At 34.0% G+C, this 22,463-nt stretch overlaps 1 pseudogene; it reads right to left on the bottom strand.

Annotated features, from left to right (window-relative positions):
• LOC150023167 (uncharacterized) overlaps positions 1-5,322 on the bottom strand; it is a 70,201-nt pseudogene extending 64,879 nt beyond the window's left edge.
• Between the last annotated feature and the right edge of the window lie 17,141 nt (positions 5,323-22,463).

Here is a 22,463-nt window from a genome sequence, read left to right as displayed (position 1 = left end):
GAGATCCATTGTTCATTTCTTGAGTTGACTTGACCAACTCTGATGTTTCATCTTCCAGGTTCACTTCAAAATATAACAGAAATTTAGAAATCAAAACAGCATATGGATAGTGATAGTCACTTAACCTCATTGCCTTTTGCATGTTCACTTTGATGATGTGGATCCAATTTATTTTGATCTTCTTCATAATGCAGTAGATGTACACCAGGTCCTCCTCTGTAAGAACAAAATGATTGCTCCCCCTTGGAGTTAGAATCCAAGTCACAATAAGGGCCAACAACCTTTCATCAAGCTTCAAGCCACCAACCGAACAAGTCCTAACTTGAGCATTTTGATTCTTCAAGCAGCTCTTGTAGTATTGGACTTTGTTGAAGTTCTCCACTACACTAAGGTTCCCCTTGTTGATTCCGAGGCCAGAGTACTTTAGACCAGCTACTGCAATCCACACATCATATGTGATCTCCTTATCTACACCTTTTACATGAGAAACAAGGTTGTTTCCCTCAAACTTGAGATTTATGTAGAAAACTCTTATCAAATCTGGGTAGATGTTGCCCTTCATCCCCAAGAAATTTATGAGGGATTGATCTTTGAGGAGCCTTCTGACATTGTCCAGCTTTTGGCTTTTCAGCCAATCAAAGCAAACAACCTTGGGGTTGTTTATCACTTTGGTGCTAGTCTCAAACCTATACTTCTCAATTAGATCATTATCACCAGAAAACCATCCTTCTAGCCTTCCTCCAGACCTTACTGCTCTAGTTTTGACTCTCTTTGAGGTGGGAGGAGTTGAGTTCATGATGGCAGAGAAGAAACAGAGAGAAGCTCACACAAGAATTGCAAGAGATGTTGCAATTGGTTGTTCTTGTGAAAGAGATCAGCTGCAACAGATTTTATAGCAACAACAGAATCATAAAGCATTCAATCACATGAGTGGGTACCAGATTTTCAGAGAGAAAAGAATTGACCAAGCCCTGCACAGAAAACGTTAGAAAAAGCAAAAAATCACATGGTCATCACATGTGATCTTTGACTAGTCATTAAAGCTCTTAAAATTTTCAAGATTTTGGAATATATTCCTTTATGACTGTTGTAACTTCCTTCTGAGCGTGATCAACTTTCAACACAGGTTCATTGACCAAGAATTCTTTCTTTAATTTGATCTGCAACGAATAGAAATTCAAAAAAGAAATTAAATTGATTTCTTCACAGTGTTGTCAAACACAAAACAATCGGTTGTTTCGAAGAAACAATCGATTGTTTTTCTGCAACAATAAAATTGATTTTGAGTTTTTAAGCATGAGCAGAAAGAATTCAAAGCTGATGAAATTGAACATTTTAAAGAGGTTATACAAACATGAAAATGAACTTAAAACATGAATTAAGAACAGAGATAAGGAAGGTCTTATCCTTTATGTTGTTCTTTCAATGAGTCATGTGCTTTTGTGATCAAGAAGCTTCATTTAACTGTTGAGGGCCTTTGGACAGATACAGAACATTGATTCAGCTTCAATGTTGGTCTTTTTCTTCCAAGAACTTGATCAGATGACTCACTCCTTCACACTTCTTTAGATTTCCTCCACAAACATGAGTTCAAGCAACAAGATTTGGTCCCTTCACAAATGTGGGTCCAATTGATTTCTTTTTCTCATTTGGAACCTCACATCCTTTAGGAATCCATTTCATGAAGCCCCTGGGAACAAAAAACTTTCTTATTTTGCAGAATCTAACCAAATGGCCCTTTTTCATGCAATAGAAGCATGTAACAACCGGTTGTTTCGCCTTAACAATCGGTTGTTTTACTGGCTTTCTTGAAAAAGTTTTTGAAAACTTATCTTGTTGTTTTGTGGATTAAAACCTAAACCAACCTTTCCAAAAACACAGTTTTGAGATGCCAAGACATTCTTCAAGAATTTGCTAAATTTTCTGGATAGCAAGCTAAGGTTTTCTTCATCACTATCATCGTTGGATTCTTGTTTGCCTTTGTGCTTGGAAACTTTTAAGGCTATACTCCTTACATGCTTGATGGGGATCAAATAAGAGAGGATTTTACCAATAGAGGAAGAGGTCATTCACCCACACATTTGAAGTTCTTCCTTCTAGTCTTCTAAAAAAATTAAAGAAGAATTAAATAAAGAGAGGACCAAGCTTAAAGCCAAAGAAGACTACAAGCTTTCAAGAATGGGCTTCAATTAATATATCTCTTTATAGTTGCTTTCAATTTGTAAATAATATAGAATAGTGTTTAGGTAGGTACTAAGAGGGAAACCTAAAGATACCTCTTATGTAAAGCATCTTTAGATATTAGTTTTAGAACATTCTAGTTGATTGACTCTTCATAGCTCACTATAGGCGCTAAAAGTGAGACATGTGCAAGGGACCTTAGGTAGCTTCCTTTGTAAGCTTCTTTACACTTTCATGACCGGTCATCCTTCTATAAAAGGAGGGGCTAGAGTCTTCATAAAACAGAATTGATTTGATAACTACCGAAACTCTCCCAAATTGGTGATTGAGTGAGTGAGATTTGTCTTCTCCTCTTCTAGTCTTATCTTGAGTGCATCTTGGAACCTCAAGTGGCGGCATCTACACTCAGCTTGAAGCCTAACATCCTTCAAGTGGCGTGTTCATCTCCAAGAACTCCAACCACATAAGTTTCCTTCTCTTTTCCATCTTATTCATCCATTTCCATGTCCTTATAAACTCTATAAACATTTCTTAGGCTTTTCTTGCACTTTTGTTTGGTTCTTTTGGTTCTTATCTTGTTTTGTTCGGTTCATCTCATTTCTTTACTGTTTTAATCGATTCAAATGATGTCTTTCATGGTTTTGTTCGATTCAATTGATTTCTAGTTAGTTTTAATCGGTTCCTTTGCTTTCTTGTGCATTTCAATCGGTTCATTTGTCAAAAAATGGGTTTCTACATGAGTTTGGCTTGGTTACTTGTGTTTTGGTGAGTTCTTGAATATTAAGAACATTGATCCAATTCTTGAAAAGTGCCTAATCATATTCCAACTCAAGTTGATTCCATATAATGACTATGAAACATCTCTATCTTGTTATTGGAATCATATCAATGCTTGTCTTCGCTTTCTTGAACGTTGAGTCGATTCCTCTCTAACTCATGTTCCCTAAGCTTGTCAAACAAAGAAGCCATACTCAAGGATGTTAGATTTTTAGATTCGGATATAGCAGTTGCCTTAGGTTGCCATGCTCTATCAAGACATTTCAAAATCTAGATGTTTAGCTCTTCCTTTTCAAAGGTCTTGTCAAGGCTCATGAGATGATTGATGATGTGCGTGAATCTTTTCTGCACTTCAGCAATTGTTTCACCTTTGAGCATTCTGAACATCTCATACTCTTGGATTAGAGTATGCTTCCTAGCTCTCTTCACCTCATTTGTACCTTCATGAGTTACCTCTAAAGTGTCCCACATTTCTTTTGCTGATTTGCATTGAGAGACCCTGAAAAACTCATATGAATTCAAAGCAGAGGTTATTACGTTTTTAGCAATGTAATCAAATTTGACCTTCTTACTTTCAGAATCAGTCCATTGAGACCAAGGCTTTTCAATGGAAGATCCATCTTTTTCAAACTTAGGGACAAAAGGACCATTTTCAATTGCATCCCAAATTCCTTTGTCAAGTGATTCCACAAACATTTTCATTCTCACTTTCCAAAATTGGTAGTTCAAACCACAAAACAGAAGTGCTCTGTTGATTGAAGCACCTTCCCCAAAAGGTAGTCTATCAGCCATTAAAAAAATAGTTTTAGGATCAACTTGAATAACTTTCAAGAACCAAGCTCTTGATGCCAATTGTTAGAATGTATGGCTTTAAACTAGAAGGGGGTTGAATGGTTTAAAGACGGTTTTCACAAAATTTTAAGCCAAGAATGAAATTACTTCGAGAAACAAATGACAAGGAAATCAGTTTGCCAAAACACAAAGCAAAAATAACAGCACCAGAAAAACAATCGGTTGTTTCGCAGAAACAATCGGTTGTTTATACCAGTTGGCAGAAATCAAAACTGAATTTAAAGAGTTAAGGGATAGAGAAAATGCACACAGAGATTTATACTGGTTCACTCTAAACCCAGAGCTACATCCAGTCTTCTCAAAAACCACTGAGGAAATCCACTAAGCAATCAAACCTAGATCACTTACACCACAACCAAAGAAGTGACCTTGATCCCCTCAAGACACACACTTCTCTTGGTCAACACACCAACACTAAGAATGTTGATCTTGATCCCCTCAAGAACACACAACACTTCTCAGCAAACACACAAGGTTTCTTTCAACAGATACAATGATTACACTTGTTACAGAAACAAATCTGAAATCAATACAAGAGAAAATCCTATCTCACACTCTTTGATCAAACTCAATCTCTAAGCAATCTCAACTCTTTCAAAATCTCAAAACTTGTGTAAAACCCAAATCTGTTTTACTGTATATAATCAGAGTTGTTTGTTATCAAATCTTAACAAACTATTCATTGCATTTAAAGATTGGTCAAAGCATTAAAAACTGGAGCGTAAACAGTTGGAAAAACATTTAATGCTCAGTCAGAGCACAAAACAGTTTTATGTTATGGTACCAAAACAAACAATCGATTGTTTCCACGAATCAATCGGTTGTTTTGGTTTTGACAGCTCAACCATTTGAAAAACAGTTTTCAACCTTTTCTAAAAAACCTAAGTATAAAACAATCGGTAGTTTTTCACTTAGTTTGAAAAACACTTTTCTTTTAAAAGATTGAGAGTGCTTATGCTTTGGATTCAATCAAGAGTGGATTACATATTAAATCTACCCCAGATCCTATCTAAAAGGACAACACAGCAACAACAAGCACAATCAGCCTTCATCATCCTTCAAAGGGTTTGGATTCTTCAAAGCTTGAACACCACTTGGTTCAACATCATGTACTTGAAAAAATTGGTCAACTTTTGCCTCCCATCCCAAATACACATTAGGATCTCCCTCACCACTAAAGCTAGGTAATTTTACATAAGGCAAATAAGGCTTAGCCACATTTTGGCGCCTTTCTTCATGATTATGGTGCCTCCTCCATTCGATTTCTTCATGATAGCCATAAGAACTTTGAGAAGTCCTTGAAGAATGCCTATGATGATGATGATGTCTTCTTTCTCGGTTTTGATAAGCATCTTCACGGTCCATCTCCAATCTTTGGAGCCTTGCCTCCATTTGTCTTATCATCTCATTATTTTGTGCAATTGTTTGTTTAGCATCCTTTAATTCACCAATGAGGTATGCCTTTTGAGGTGATTGAGGTTTATATGATTCTCCACTAGAAATATTAGCCATGATAATAAAGAAACACAAAACACAAAGAGAAAACAATGAAAGAAAACTTGTTAGCAAAAGAAAGAAAAATAAAGCTTGTTGTAATAGGCCAAAAGAATGCACTCAAACCACTCCAAGAAAATTTTCTTTCCTTAACCAAGCCTCTTTTGTGGATTGGATGAGCTTCAAGTGAAAAATGTCAAAGCAAACCACACTTACTCAAAGAACAATTCACCACAAAACTAGAGGAAACAAGAAAGACAAGCAAGAAAAGGTATAAGTAAGAAAAGCTAAACCAAAAACAGAATAAAAGATATGACAAAACTTGGAGAAGAATATGAAATGAAAAAGACAAGCAAGAAAATAAGGCACACAATGAAAGGATAGCACACAAAAGAATCCTAAAGAAGAGTACTAGAATAGATGAGAAAAACCAAAAACAGTGCTACTGGAACTTGTGTAAAAACTGTGCGTGACTTAAAACATTTAACTAGAACTAAATAAGGCAAACTGGAATGTGAAATTTAAACCACTGTAAATTCAAGATGTTATCTAAAAATTGGCACTGGAATCACTTAAAAACAGTAAGCCAATTAATTGCGATAAATTTCCGAAAATTACTACCGCATCACTGTTTTTTCCAGAGTCAGAATTTTACACTTTGTACGTATTTCATTTATCATTTTTGTTGTATTTTGATTTTTGATGTAATTCTTTTTTTAAATCTTTTTTAACACTTCAAAATACTTAAATCCAAAATTTTAGAATTTTCCAGTAACCACAAAAATTTTGATAAACCAAACAGTCAGCACGTTTTCAAGAAAAACAGAGGAAACCTATTCTGGAATTAAAAAACAGAATTAAGAAACTTCAAAAACACAATGGAATTGATGTATAGAACTAATACAAAAGCATGAACTCGAAACTAAAAATAAAAATGCAGCAAAGGATCAAGAAAAAACAGAAATATAAAATTGTACTCAAATAAAATCAATCAACCAAAATGACAATAAAAGTACTACAAGGAATTGATGACATTTGAGGAAAAAACATGACTAGACAAAACATGTATGGATTCAAAAATTAAAATGACACAAACACAATGATTTATACCAATTAAAACAGCAAGAAATACTCAAAATAAAGCAAAAAACAAAATCAACTAACACAAAAACAGAATCAAAGTGCCAATCAACTAAAAAAAATAATTCCACACAACCTTAGCTCTAGATACCACATGATGTGAGTTGAATCTAGCATAGACACTTTAATACACTTGAACACAACATTATATTTGAAGGAAGACCACAATTCAAGGATCAAATGAGTGCTAAAACAAAGAAAGCGAAATTAACATCGCCAAAACAGAAAGTTGAAACAAAATTGAAGTCAAGGAAGCTTAAGGAATCATCAATGGAGACATAGCCTTCCAAAATGATGAACCAAACTCAAATAAGAGTGCTATTTCCTTGTGAACAACAATTGGAACAAGATTACCGAACAAAATTGAAAAGGAAAGCAAATGAACCGATTAATTTGAAGAACAAACACAAAACACAACATAGAATTGAAAAATAAGCAATTCTACCGATTGAAATTGAAAATAGGTTGCGGAAATGGAAAAAGGAACATGAAAGAAGATGAAACTTATGTGGATGAAGACTTGAATGAGATGGAGTTGGAGATGAAAACGCCACTTGGTGGTGAAAGCTCCAAGATGAGTGTGTGATTGCCGCCACTTGTAGCTCTCCAAAAGCACACAAGATAAGACTAGGAAGGAGATCAAATCTCACAAAGCTCTCTCTCAAATTGAGTAGAGTTTCTTTACTACAAATTCCAATTCTGAATTTTACAAAAGCATGGCCCTCTATTTATAGGATGAGGGTGCTGAATTTGAAAAGGCAAAAACACACACCAAAGAATTCACAATTGGCACCAAAAACAAGTCACATGGGAGGTGTGACTTGCATCCCTACTTTGGCACCTCCTAAAACTATGTCTACACCTCCTTTTAATAACATATGGAAAGTGTGACTTACATTTGTATATTAGCACCCCTAATATCTATAACTACACTCTCCTTTTAAGTTCTACTAAAAACTACAAAAGAAATTACAAATAGAGATATCCAATGATGCTCATTTATTTAATGTTTGGTCTTGCCCCTTATGAGTTCGACTTGGGCTTTCTTGGGCTTGGCCTTCTTGGGTTTGGACTTTGGACTTGGACTTTAGACTTGGGCCTCCATATTAGTTTCGTCTTTCTTTATCTATACTCATTATGAAAAAAACACTTAAATTTCAAATTTCAAAAAGGATTAAAACATAATAGTAATAAATAATTTGTTGTACTGTTATTTGCCAAGAATTACATTATATACTTGTCTGAAATAACATTGTGTACTTGTTTATATTGGATTTCGATTAAAGTAAAATAAAAATTAAGAGTTTTTTAGAAAAAAAAATCAAACATAATAACTATCATATTTTGTTCTTGTTTTATAAATCATCTAAAAATTTACCATTATATATAACTCCTTCAGATTGTTTCTTAAAAATAAAACGTGGTTAGAAGAAAAACGATACCATTCGAAATTGAGATTATTAATTGACAAAACTTGAGATTAACCTATGTCAATAGTAGGATTATAATAATAAAAAAAACAAGTATTTTAAACTTCGTTACTTGTGCCTATATGGATATAAACTAAATAAATATGATTTAAATTTAGCTCATCAGGGTACAAAATTTAGATGTAGATGTCACATAATGCAATTCTTTGCATTTGTTCCCAACTAATAATATAATTTCCTTAATCAAATAAATAATAATAATAATATAATTCCCTCAAAAGGGCACCTTAAGGGAGGGAATTCTGATTCAGAACACATTATTTGCGCCTCTTCTCAAACTAATGATATTGATTGAATTCAAATTAATTGCAAAATTGAAGCCAATTTTGATAATATGCAACCCCACAAAACTGTACACAACAACTACTGGACACAACAAGTATTATCTGAATCTCATCCTTAATGTTTTGGAGGAAGAGGGTGTTCTCTTAGGAATAATAGAAACCCCAATTTGTTGGTGGTGGTGGTGGCTGAGATTGAAGACATCTGTGGCAGAATTATTGAAGAGATTGGTGACATCAGCAAGAGGCAACCTCTTAGGCTTTCGTGTACTGCGCTTCTTGTTCTTGAAAGATAGGGACTTAATGTGAGGAACTGGGGTCTTACCCTTATCCTTGTTCACATTACTGTTACAAAATGGAGGAACATTTTCCTTGTTACCAAGGTCGGAAATGATAGTGGCAGTGTTAAAAACCTCCATTTGTAACAAAGTAGAGGTTGTTGTTTAGGAACAGAAAAAGAGAAGAGTTGGTGTGATTGGTTGAGGGTTGGGGGTTGTGGGGTGGTGGTATATATTCATTGTTGAGTGAAACTAAAAAGAGGGAGAAAATGAAAATTTTGGTTGAGATATGAAAGATGCGAAATTTGTCGATGGCGCTTTTTGTTATATTGTGAATTCAGGGTAGAGAGGGAAAAGTGAAACTTCAAGGCGCCTAGAAGAATCAGAATTAAGAATAAAAGGGATTTTCTTCCTGCACCTGGATTTTCCTTTTACATCTTCGTGATTTCTTCATACACCTCCGGGGTTAGTGATATTTATTTCCATTTTACCCTTAATAAAATAAATAAATAAATTCATAATACCCCCTTTTTATCTCTTTCATATTTTCAATTTTCATGATATTTTAGTAAATGTCAATTGTCAAATAAAGCCTTCTTAACTAGTTCTGTCACAATTGCAGATTGATAACAAAAAAAACTTTTCAATTCTTCTCATTTTCTCATTTTGGAGAGTACATACATCCTTATAAAAGGGAGTGTTTATTGCAAGAAAGAAGAAGAGTGTTCATGTGAGTGTTTACGTGACAAGGCTGAGCACCTAATGCGAGCATTTAATATGAGTGTTTAACCCAATAAAGATGATCTTTTAGGGGAGAGAGATCACTTGATGGTCACCAAAAACATGTAGGACCTCTCATGAAATATTCCAAAGAATACTAGCACCATGAAAAAAGGAATCCTAAATAGATTCAGATTACATCAAGGAGAAGACACACAAAAAAGGAAGAGCGCGAGAGAGAACATAGATAAAAAGAAAAACTAGATATGTACATTTTTTGTATCCCTTCATTACACACATTTTTTCATTTCTATATGTTCTGATTGACTATTTAACCATCAATCGTCCTTAAAAAATATGCTAATCAAATCACAAATTGTCCCTTAAATCTGCAAATCAAATCCCAAATCTTTAGGATGTAACACATCCTTGGACATAACAAACGCAACAACAGTAGTAGCAACACCACAACCAGACATGCCTCCACCAACCACAAAATCTCATCTGTCACGCGCAATAATTAATTGGCTAAATCATTAAAGCACGCAAATTCATTGGGACAATAACCTTCAAAAAACCTCTCCAGATACTTGTGCAATACTTCCCTATCCAGAATACAAAATTGTATTATGAATTGTACAATATGGAATGTAAATTTTTATGTTGGATTTAAAAACACTTCCATATTGTATTGTCTAGCATGATGCATTATGGATTGTAAAATCCATAAGATAATTCTATATTAGAAAATACCTTTCAGATTATACAATCCAAAATTCATCACACTATACTATACAATTCAGAAGGTTCTTTTTTAAAATCCAAATTTAGTTTTCAAATTATACAATCTAAAAAGTCATTTTTTATAAACGTATTCTGAATTGTGTAATTTGAAACATATTCCCAAATCTAAATTTTTTTTCCAGATTAGACAATTTGAAATACAAAAATCTATTATGGATTGTACAATCTAGATTATAATTTTTTTTATTTTAGATTGTACAATTTAAAATGCATAAAATTTAAATTTTTATATTTTAGATCATATAATCCGAAAAGTTTCTGAATTCTACAGTACAGAATTGAAATAAAAAAAACTTGGATTTAGAAGAAATTTGTGAAATTTACATAATTATACTGGTGCAGAAGGAAATTATGGGGTGCGTGGAGAATTTACAAGAATAAAATTTTGTCATGGGTCAAAACCCCAAACCAAAAACCGGGTCGCAGCTGCCTATATTTTGACGAGCTTTTTTTTTTCCAACTAGAATTATATTTTTATAATTAAATAACATTTATCAGTGACAAAACAAATTAACATTTAGAGTAAATATTAATACCATTAAAAAACAGAGTAATGTTTAATCAATTCTAATCCGACGATATGGACGAATTGGATTGACTTTATTCGTTAAACGTTGAAAATAAAATAAAAGACGTTTAATTTTTATTGTTGTTAAATCTTTCAAGAAGCAAATTCCATATGATCCCTTAATTGACATATCATATAAAAATTAATTTTTCTGATTGTAATGTTTTTTCGTACCTTTAAGTTTTTATTTCATTTATTTTTTAAAATTTTCTATGTGTAACTTTACATCCTTTATGTTTTGGTATTTGTCATTTTTGATACATAATGTTTTTTATTTGTTTTTTTTTTAAATTTTGTTATGTGCAAGTTTTCATCCTTTATGTTTTGGTATTTGTCAGTTTTGGAAAATAATGTTTTTGAATGGGATTGGAACCAAGAGAATGATTTGAACCACTCATTGGTCGGTTGGTTGGTTTGCACCTCACTCCTTCCTCTCAGCTGAACTCCCACGCTCTCACTCTCCCACTCCTCCTCCTTGTAAGCTCCGAACTCGGATGGTACCTGCAAAAGGTACTCCGATACTTAAGTCAGATTTCAGCGCTCGACACTTAGTATTTAGGATTAGATGATTGCATACCTGATCCTTTGGGATTTGTGCTAATTTATATGATTATTGTGGGTTCTTTGTCGTTATTAGGCCTAATAAATAAAAGATTAACAAGCGTTGGGTCATTAATCAGTTTCGTTGTTGGTTTAGCCGGGTGTCGAGTCAAACGCTCGGTGTGACGCATGATGATGACTTAGCCTTTTTGACGCCATTCGGAGTGACTCGAACGACAGTCTCTAGCCCGCCTGTCTCCACCATAGAATCGAACTTCCTTAGATTGAAGAACTTCTCACCTGCAAAGACAAAAGGGCGCCTTGGCGGTCGTTTGCACTCCAACGCTCAAGTCATTATTGGGGCAAAGAAACAGTAAGTGAATAAAGTAGTTCTAGTCTCAGAAACAGTGTACCTTGCTAGGGTTCTTACCACCCTTTATATAGGTTGTAACTAGGGTTACTTCTGTTCCGTTACCCATATATAGGGTTCTTGGGAGAACGTCCTTGCGCCGCTATTACACAATTTTAACGTAATCTGGCACATAAGACTTTCCTTTACTGGAGTGCAACGACTAACAATATGGCTGCCAAGGTACCACCTCTTGCATTAATGCTGCAGGGCCATCTGTTCTATGGGTGCCCTAAGTCTTCCCTTGGAAACCCTAACCCTAACGGGCTTTAGCGCCTCCAAGGAACACTTGCTTGTGTCGTACCTGAATGCACCATACACACCCCATCCATGATCCTCTCGTGACTTAGGTCTTTATCTGGTATCTGGGTGTTAACTTCATGTTAACTCATTACTATCAGACTACCGATGTTCGATGTCTTTCTCTCAGGCCGAGGATTAAGGTTTGGCCTATACACAAGCCCCCCAGTCTCGAGCTGTGACTTGTTTAAGTGAAAAGACTAAGTGATCGCCCATGGCGACCTACGTGGCACTTGAGTGACGGGATGTGAACAGTACACCGAAGCGACGTCAATGTGAGTGAATCTCTTTTGTACATCAGCAATGGTCTCCCCTTTCAGCATTCTGAACATCTCATACTCCTCAATTAGAGCATGTTTTCTTGCTCCCTTGACATCGATGGTTCCTTCATGTGTAACCTCAAGAATATCCCACATCTCTTTTACTGAAGCACATTGTGAGACCTTGAAAAACTCATCAGAATTTAGAGTAGATGTGATGATGTTTTTAGCAATACAATCAAATTGAGCTCTTTTGCTTTCAGTCTCAGTCCATTGGGACCAAGGTTTTTCTATGAAAACATCATCTTTTTTAAACTTTGGAATAAAAGGGCCATTTACAATGGCATCCCAGATTCCTCAGTCAATTGATTTCGCAAAGATTTTCAATTTGACCTTCCAGAACTGTTAATTCATACCACAAAATAGTGGTGACATGTTTATTGAATTTCCCTCCCCAAAGGGTAATTTTCGACCATGAAAAAGGTTTTAAGGATCGCAAACTTGAATGACTTTCAAGAACTTAACTCCTGATGCCAATTGTTAGAATTATAGGCCTTAAACAAGAGAGGATGAATTGTTTATAAAATATTTTCGCAAATACTGAAGGTGGATTGAAAGACAATGAAGAATCAATCAATTAGAAATCAATTCAACCAATTAGAAATCTGTTTTTGATTGCAGAAAATCAACTGATTGTTTTTGCGAAATAATCAGTTGTTTATATCGACAGTGTTGAAAATCAAAGCAAAAGCAAATTGAAAGAGTGTAAGGATAAAGAGATTAACACATAATGTAAATAATGGTTCACTCTTTACCAGGAGCTACATCCACTCCTCAGCAACCACTGAGAATTCACTAAGTAATCAAACCTTAATTACAAACAACACACCAAAGTGGTGATCAAGAACACACACCACCTTTGGCAAATACCACACAATTTTCACAACCTCTGAAACTACACAACACCAATTCACACAGAATTACAGTGATCAAGAAAGAAAGGAATGGAATACACCTAGATACAATCAAAGATTTAAGCACAGTGAATACTGAACAATCCTATTCCACACTTGAGAATGATCCAAAGCTCTTTGAAATCTTGAAAACTTATTTGAATGATTTCTCTTAGTTGATTAACAACTAGGAGTGTAAAATAACTTATTTAAAATGCAATCAGTTGGTCAAAACATTTAATACAAGATTCAAAATTAGTTTAAATCATTTAAAACAGATTAAAGCCACTTAACACAATTCTGTTAAGGTTTTCAAAAAATCAGTCGATTGAAAACATGAATCAACCGATTGAATTAGTTTGACAGCAAAGTCAAACAAAGTCAAGTCTTTTCAAATCCTTTTCAAAATACACTAAGTGTAAAACAACCGGTTGAATCGACATTTTAACAAGTTGAATTTTCACTTTCTTTAGAAAACACATCTTTTCCAAAAGGATTGAAATGAAACCACCTTGGATCATTCCAGAGAGTGGATTAACAAATTCAAATACATGTAGACACATACACACAATCAGTAGCAAGGATCTTCATACATTCCATTTGGATTTGGAGAAATCAAAGTACCTTGTTCAACAGGTAGTAACTCTAAGGAGGATATTTTTGGGGATATGCCTTCCTTGGAGAGTGTTCATGAATCTCCCGTTGTGCCTGCTACAATTTTTTCTCAACGTAATTCAACGAACAATGTTAAACAAACTCAATTTGATGATGCGAAACGGGTTATTTCTATGTCTATTTCTCAATATTTGATCTTGCAAAATTTTTTTGAATCTCTTTTAGATGAAAAGGATGAGAAATTTTGAGTTGATTGGGCTTATTGGGTGGATGAGAGAGAATCCTTGAGTAAGGCACATGATAAATAAGTTCAAACCACCAAGAAGTCATGACGTCCTTTAAAAGCTAGAACGAAGGTAATAAGAAGACCTCCAAAGTAGGTCAAACAAAGAAAAAGTAATGGAAATGGTTTGTTTGTTTTGGATTGTTAGAGGTGTTGTTAGTAAAAAATGAGTGGTTATGTTGGGGAGACTTCTCAAATAGATGTGCCCTTGCATTTTGTTTGTTGTTAAACCAATGGTTGCTTTCTCTACTCTCATTTGGCTTCCTTTTTCCAAAAATATAATCTTTCCTTTATAGTAGAGTCTCAAATTAATCAATGATCTCCTAGGTTTTGATGTCTTGCTAACCCTAATTTGTTATCCCTAATTTGTTATGTAATTTCTCTATGCATTCACAATTTATTGTTGTTTTAGGAAATATGCAAGGAAAGGATTTTAATTTTTCTGGTATCTGTGGAGCTAATTCTTATTCTACTAGGAGAACCCTTTAGAATTATTTGAATAACCTTAAAGGTCCTTGGTGCCTACTGGGGTTTTTTAATGTTGTCGTTTATTGGATGAATGCAAAGCGGGCTCGGTCCCTAATCATGTTTCTTGCACTGAATTCTTAGATTGGATTAGAACCAATAATCTTTTAGACTTGCCTTTTTCTGGCGTTACATTCATTTGGTGTAATGGGAGAATTGGGAATAGTGGGATTTACAGAAAGCTTGACAAGGATTTTTGTAACTTGGAGTCCTTAAATGAGTAGCCTTCTTGTAAATATCAGGTTATGGTTAAGATTTGTTTTGATCATGTTGTTCTCTTAGTTAAAATATCTAATGATAATTCTTGCCATAGACTTTCCTCTTTCAGGTTTATGAAAATGTGGCTTCAATACCCTAGTTGTTTAGATGTTATTGAACAGTCCTGGGTGGTTCCTGTTAGTAGATGTCCGGTGTTGATTCTTCAGAGAAAATTGCAGGGTCTGAAGATTGCTCTTAAAAGTTGGAATAAATATGATTTTGAAAATATTCATGCGGTGGTGGCTGATAAACAAAAAAGTCTCTTTTCCATTCAACAACAATCAGACTAAGCCTCCTTACAGGATATGGATGACCTTCTTCCTTAGGAACAAAAGGCGAGAGATGAACTTAGGCATGCTTTGGATTGTCAACACAATTTTTTTGGAAAGATAAGGCTAACATGCTTTGGATTGTCAACACAATTTTTTTGAAAGATAAGGCTAACATGCTTTGGTTTAATGATGGTAACCGAAACATAGCTTTTTTCATATTATGGATAAGAAAAGAAACCATGTACGTGGTCTTCATAAGCTCATGATTAATGGTAACATATTGGAAGACTCTCAAATGATCAAGGATCATATTCTATCATTCCATAAATACCTTTATTTTGATTTATATTTTACTTCTACTATGGAAAATATGAATGTTTTTATTGCAAAATATATTCCTTCCTAGATTTCTAATGAGAAAAATTAAATGTTGATTAAATGTCCTAACTCAGGAAATTAAGTAGACAGTATTTAAACTTAATGTTAATAGTGCTCCTCACCCCGATGGTTTTGGAGGTTTTTTTGGAAAATTATGGTGTGGATATGTGTAATATACTGTTAAGCAGTTTTTTTGTGCAAGGTTGTATTTTGCTTGAGATGAACTCCAATGTGGTCTCTTTGGTTCCTAAAATTTATGAAGCTATTTCTATTAAAGATTTTAGGCCCATTGTAGTTGCTAAGTTTAGTTTTAAAATTATTTCTAAAATATTGACTGATAGGCTAGGTACCATTGCCTCTCAAATCATCTCGGCTAATCAATCGGGTTTTGTTCAGGGCAAGCACATTTAAGATTGTATATGTCTTACCTCGGAAGCTATCAATTTGCTTTCAAAAAAGTCCACAAAAGGTAATGTGGCATACAAAATTGATATTCAAAAAGCATTTGATCATCCGAGTTAGGCAGGGAGATGGCACTCTCCTTTTTTCTATTTTGCATTGTTGAAGAGGTTTTTAATAGATGTATTTTTCATCTGGTTGATAGTAAGAAGATGCTCCATATGGCCAGTTCAAAAGGGATTTCTTTCCCTACTCATGTTTTATATGTTGATGATATCTTCATGTTCTGCAGAGTTGATAATAAATCTTTGAATAGTTGGAAAATAATTTTGACTACTTATGGATATTTTTCTAGTCAACACATTACTCATGATAAAAGTAATTTTTATTCATCTGATAATTATTATAATTTTGTCATATGCGTTACAAGCATCCTTAATGGTAATCATCATAGTTATGTTCCTTTCTCTTATCTGGGTGTTCCAATTTTTGTGGGTGCCCCCAAAAAGAAATTTCTTCAACTATTAGATGACCAAGTTAATTTTAAACTAACTTTTTTGGAAAGGTAAAGTTTTGAGAATGATGGAGAGAATTCAATTGGTGAATACAATTATATCTGGTTTTTTCTCATAAGCTTTAATGTATACAATTGGCATGTTTCTTTGATGAAATATATTAACCATAGGCTAGGAATTTTATATGAATTGTTGATATTTTGAAGAAGGTCATTATCACGGTAAACTGGCATACTCTTTGTTTACCTAAGTTGGAAGGTGGGTTGCAAGTCACTAATTTTTAAATGAAAAATAATGCTTATCTTCTAAAGCTGACACATAATTTTTCTTATAGTCGCAATGTCATGGTTTCGTGTTTTGAAAGCTAGATTCCTTAGATCTAAGTATATTTATTTATTTAGATTTTGTCCTTCTTCGATTTGGTTAGGGATAAGAGACTTATATGATATTATCATTGAAATACTACTTAAAATGTGGAATCTAGGGTTGATATTAATTTCTGGAATAATATATGGTGCTCTTCTAAATGTATATCTCTTATTGTAGGGTTTCCCTTCAATGAACGAATTAAACTCTTTGCTAATGTTGCACGTGCTTGGACCGATTCTTCTTGGTTAGTCCCTTATCCTTTATTTGTATTGGCTAAAATTCAGAATTTAAAAATATGGTTATTGTTGTTGGGAGGGACGTCTCTAATTGGATGCTAGAGGATTAAGCTATTCTTAATAAAAAGTTGCTCGGTCATTTTCCTCTCATACTTGAGTTTCTTATGATTGGGGAACTTATATTTGGTCTTATACTATTTTTCCAGCCAAAACCTTGGTTCTATGGAAAATTTTACAAAATAGATTGCCCATTGATAGGGAGGTGCAATAAAGAGGTGCGAATCTTTTTTCTATGTGTTGGCTATGTAATAATCATAAGAAGTCTCTTTCTCATCTGTTTTTTGAATGTTCTGTTGCTCGACAAGTTTGGTCTTGGTTTCAGCAAGTATTTCCTACAATGGCTTTTTCTTCTCTTGAGGATTTAATCCATTCTATTAAATCTCCGGGAAGTTCATTACTTCAGCTTATTATACTTGCAGCTATTACTTTCTCAGTCTTGATGATTTGGACGATGAGATATTACCTTAGGTTTCAACAAAAAATTAGTATTCATATGGTTATTAAGATAATAAAGAACTATGTTATACTTTGTAGAAACTCCTCTTAGAAATCCATTAACAATGACATATCTAATTTTTCTATTTTGAATTTTTTTACGATTAATGTGAGGCTAACAAAAATCTTGTAGCCTATCCGGGTTGTTTGGAGTTTTCTGTAGGTTGGCTGGATTAAATCCAATACAGATGGTGTTGCCAAGGATTCTCCAGGTCTTGCTGCCTATGTTAGGATTTTTAGAGGCAGTATGAAAGAGTTTGTTGGTGGGTTTTCTTCCTTCCTTGGTGTTCAATCGTCTATTTTATTGAATTCATGGGAGCTATAATTGTTATTGAACAAGCTCAACATGATGAATATTTTCGCTTATGGCTGGAGTGTGAGTGATAAAATAAATATTTTTCTATAAAAGGATTGAGTTTAAAGGTTCTCATAATTTTAGGGAGGGTATTCATTGTGCTGATAAGCTCGCCTATATAGGTTTTCTGAATTAGCTTTAGTTTGTCTGGTATTCTAGTTTTCCCTCTAGTCTTTACTTAGACTTTTTTCACAATAGGTATAAACTTTCTATGTATCGTTTTTGTCTAGGCTCTATGTGTTGGAATTATAGGCCTTAAACAAGAGGGGGGTGAATTGTTTATAAACTTTTTTCGCAAATATTGAAGGTAGAAAGAAAGCCAATGAAGAATCAAAGCTAAATGAATCAAGAGATCCAAGATACAAAACTGTTTTAGTTGATTTCCAGAAAATCAATCGATTGTTTATGCGATTCAAATGGTTATTTTTATCAGCAGTTAATAAAAACAAGTTAAAACAGATTTAACAGAGATAAGGGAAAGAGAAAATCACATAAACAGATTAATACTGATTCACTCTTACACCAAGAGCTACATTCAGTCCCCCGAAACCACTAGGTATTTCACTATGCAATCAACCACAGGTTACAAACCACACACACCAAAGAAGTGATCTTGAACCCCTCAAGAACACACACTTTCTTTGGCACTCACAACACACACAGATCAGAACACCCTATGACTCTGTGCAACAGCAGTTCTTTACAGAAATACAAATCAAAGAGAGAAAAGGAACGATCACACCTGATACAGATTGAATTCAAAAAATTACACAGCAATCCTATTCCACTCTTAGACAAGTCAAATCAAAACTTGATGTAAATCTTGGAGAAAAGCTTATTTCAAAAGATTAATCTGATATCATTACTACGAGGAGCGTAAAAAAAACTATTTAAACTCCAAAAAGGCAGTTAAAACATTTAATGAAGGAGCCAAATCAATTTTGAATCAATTAAAATAGATATACCAAACTTAACAAATTATGTTAAGAATTTAAAAAAAACAATCGGTTGAAATGTCGAAACAACCTATTGAATTGGCTTGACACCTGTTTCAAAAACACTAAGTGTAAAACAACCGATTGAAACGATAAAACAACTGGTTGGTTTTCCACTTCTTTGGTTTAAATCAACTTTGGATCCTAACTAAGAGTAGATTTAAAAATTTAAATAACCCAGAACCTACACACACAAGCAAAAACAAGCCTTCAAGCAATCCACACAGATTTGGAGACATCAAAGCTCTTGTTCAACACTGTGGAGTTGTTTTGTTTTTCATTGCGTGGGTCTGGTCTAGCCCCATGTTTGCTTGTTTTATTTTTCTATTTAATGGATTGTTTCATGTGATGAAAAGTGATTGTTGATGTTTGGGGTGTTATCCTAGCTGAGATGTCAAATTTCTATATGGAGGATGTTAAGGAATAAACAAGGTATGATAAGACATAAGTTTTAATAATAAAAAATAGTGACTTATTTTGGTGTGTTTAACCATCCACATAAGTTTGGATCAGGTATTGGACAAAGTGTAACACAATGCAAAACACTTTTAAAAGTTTAAATATAGACCTTGAAGATTGGATAAAAGTGTTAAACACATATTAAGACTAAACAAAATCAAACATGATGCCATAAAAGCTTAGACAAAGACCTTGAAGATTGAACAAAAGCAGTAAATGCATATAAGTACTAGACAAAGTCTCCAAGCAAAAGGCATACAAAAACCTTAGACAAAATCTCTTGAAGTCTTAGAGGAAGACACAAGATAAGAATCTCAAACACAAACTACAAATACTCAACACTATATGCATATTTATTAAGATAGTACGTTTAAAGGATACAATTTGACCAACAAACATTCCAATGATGATTCTAATTTAATGCATCAACCACTAGAGTTTGTATGCTAAAAATGGTGTTGTCCAAAAAGTAAAGAAGTAACAAAAAAAAAAAAGAGCAACAACAAAATCTATGTTGTATAATCATTTCAAAGGTTAATAGTTGCTAATCATTGAGTGGAGTAACTCTCGGTTAGCAAAAGTTAAATCCATTTTTTTGTTCGCTCTTTTCCCCTAGGCCGAGTTGCTCCCCTATATACCAGGTGCTCTCTTAGTTGTAAAAACATCAATTAACAGAAAGTCTCCTTTGTGAAATTTTGGGTTGTTCTCTTCTTTTGTTTTAGTTCTTATCTTGAGAAGCTTTCTCAAGTGGTGAACCTTATTGCATTTATCCTTTGATTCTTGGATTAAAGGTGGTGTGTTCTTAATCATTTTCTCCACTCAACCAATTTTTACTTTCATTTCTTTACTTGTTCTTGTTTTTCTTTGAATTCTAATAAAAAACAAATTGGTTTTCTCCATGAATGATTCTTGCTTTTGTCCTTTGTGTTGTAATTTCATGGAGTTTTCCTTCTTTAACACCTCTTGATTTGATCATAATCATAACAAACACATCAAGATTAACTTGTATTTTAATCTCCTTTGTCTCCTTAGGAGTACCTTTATTAGGTAATGATGATCCAGGAATGAGGTCTATTTCATGTTCAATTTCTCTTAAGGGTTGAAGTCCCTTAGAAGGATCTTGAAAAACTCCTCAAATTCCTCTAGGATTTTTTCCAAGCCTAAAGAAGGTGAAGGGAGAAGTTGAGAAAAAATGGAGCAAACATTAGTAGGTAAAAGAAGAAGCAAAGGTTTATGAGTTTTTTTTTTTACCTTTTTGACTTCTTTGTAAGAAGTCAGGAGTGCCTCCGTGTCTTCTTTTTCTTTGTCCTTTTATCTTGACTTTTACCTTTCCTTTGATTCCCTCATTACCATTTGATATCTTCTTACTTTTTTTGGGGTGAGAGATTTAAAGGAGTAAGTCCTTCCTTTTCTTTCAAATGTGATTTATTTGGTTTGGTCATCATGATAAACTCGCTTATCAAATTGACACCGCCCCTTCAACAACACATAATTTGCTTCTATTGGTACAAACAAAGTACCTCATATTTATACTTACCAATGGAGAAGTTGATAAGTACTTGTTTGGCCACTTTGATATCTCCATCTTCACTCAACCATTGTTGATGGAAGAGGGCCAAGCACCACTACAACTGAAAGCCCACCATCTTGTCATATTGGGCCAATCACTAGGGTCATGGCTAGAAAGCTTGAAGAGGATTGGAACACTGCTACTGATGGCAGAGAGACCTATCTCTACATGCTCAAAGATGCCAAAGTCCTAGCGTAGAATAGCTTTTAATTTCTTGTTAAAAGTAGCATAGACTATTTCTTTTGTAATTTTGTTGAACATGCAAATTGGTACCTAAAATGCTAACCTAAGTTTAATTAGAGTTCTCTAAACTCATAATTAAACTTAGGACCGACCCACATTAGCCCAAGGAGGAGCGTAAGTTCTAGATCTACTTGCACATGCTAGATTCTAGAACTTACTTCCCATGTGCTGAATTTTAAGCGCCATTCACACTTGTATAGAATTTGAATTTCCCTCTCATTTTCTACCTTGTGTAAATCGGCCTCCTAAGCTATTTAAGGAGTGCCTTGGCTCTTAGTTTTGCAAGATTAATATACTTAGTGAATTGCTGCCAAATTGTGCCAATTTCACTTCTTGCCCAAAAACCTCTTAGGTTAGGCTATTGATCTTCACAAATCCCCTTTTCCAAGTAGAGTTGGCCTCACCACTCTCAATCCCTACATCTCATGCACCTTCAAGGTCACCATCACTCTTAGGAGGACCTTGTTTCATCTTCAATCCATGATGCTTCCGCCATTCACCAACAAAACTCCAAAATCATGAAGGCACTTCTCCATCATTTGGTATCTAGAGCCATGGTCTTCAAGAGATAAGTGCCTTATTTCGTTTTAATTTTTGTGTTCATTCAAATTCGTGTTGTTCTTCATGAATCCTTGATTGTCTTTCTGTTTTTGAGTTTGATTTTGGGTTAGATGTTGTTTTGGTTCAATCCAATCGGTGCATTCATGTTCAATTTGTTCTTGAGCTTCTATTTTGCAAATTTTGTGTAGGATCCATATAGATTTGTGTTGCTGTTCTGTTTTTGGTTTATTTGAGTCTTATTTGAAATTCTAATCAATTCATATTGTGTGTTTTGAGTCACTTTGATTTTTGAATCCACTTGTGTTTTGTCTAGTCATGTTTCTCCTAAATTGTCATCAATTTCATGTAGTGCTATTTTTGATAATTTTGGTTTCTTGATTTGATTTGAGTCCAGTTTTAATCTGAGTTTGTTTGATCATTTGGTGCATTTTTATTTTTAGATTTGAGTTCATATTTGTGTGTTAGATCCATACAAATTCATATACATCAATTCCATCGTGTTCTTGAAGTTTCTTCAAACTGTTTTTAATTCTAGAATTAGGATCACTCTGTTTTCAATTCTGTGCTGGCTGAATTTTCTTATCAAATTAAAATACGTTGAAGAAAAATTATGAAACTCTGGATTTATACATATTGTTGTATTAGAAAAACAATAAAAAAAGAATCAAAATCAAAAGACAAAATAGAAAAAAAATTATAAATCAAACAAAAAAAGTGTACATCCTGGCGCCAACAGAGACGGTAATTTGACAATATATTTGAAAAATTTATCACAATTATTTGGTGCATTATTTTGGTGTGATTCCAACACCAAAAGTTTTCTAAGAT

The sequence above is a fragment of the Phaseolus vulgaris genome, chromosome 11, assembly GCF_051622355.1.
Source record: "Phaseolus vulgaris cultivar YP4 chromosome 11, ASM5162235v1, whole genome shotgun sequence".
Taxonomy (NCBI): domain Eukaryota; kingdom Viridiplantae; phylum Streptophyta; class Magnoliopsida; order Fabales; family Fabaceae; genus Phaseolus; species Phaseolus vulgaris.
This window is presented reverse-complemented; position numbering and strand designations above follow the sequence as displayed.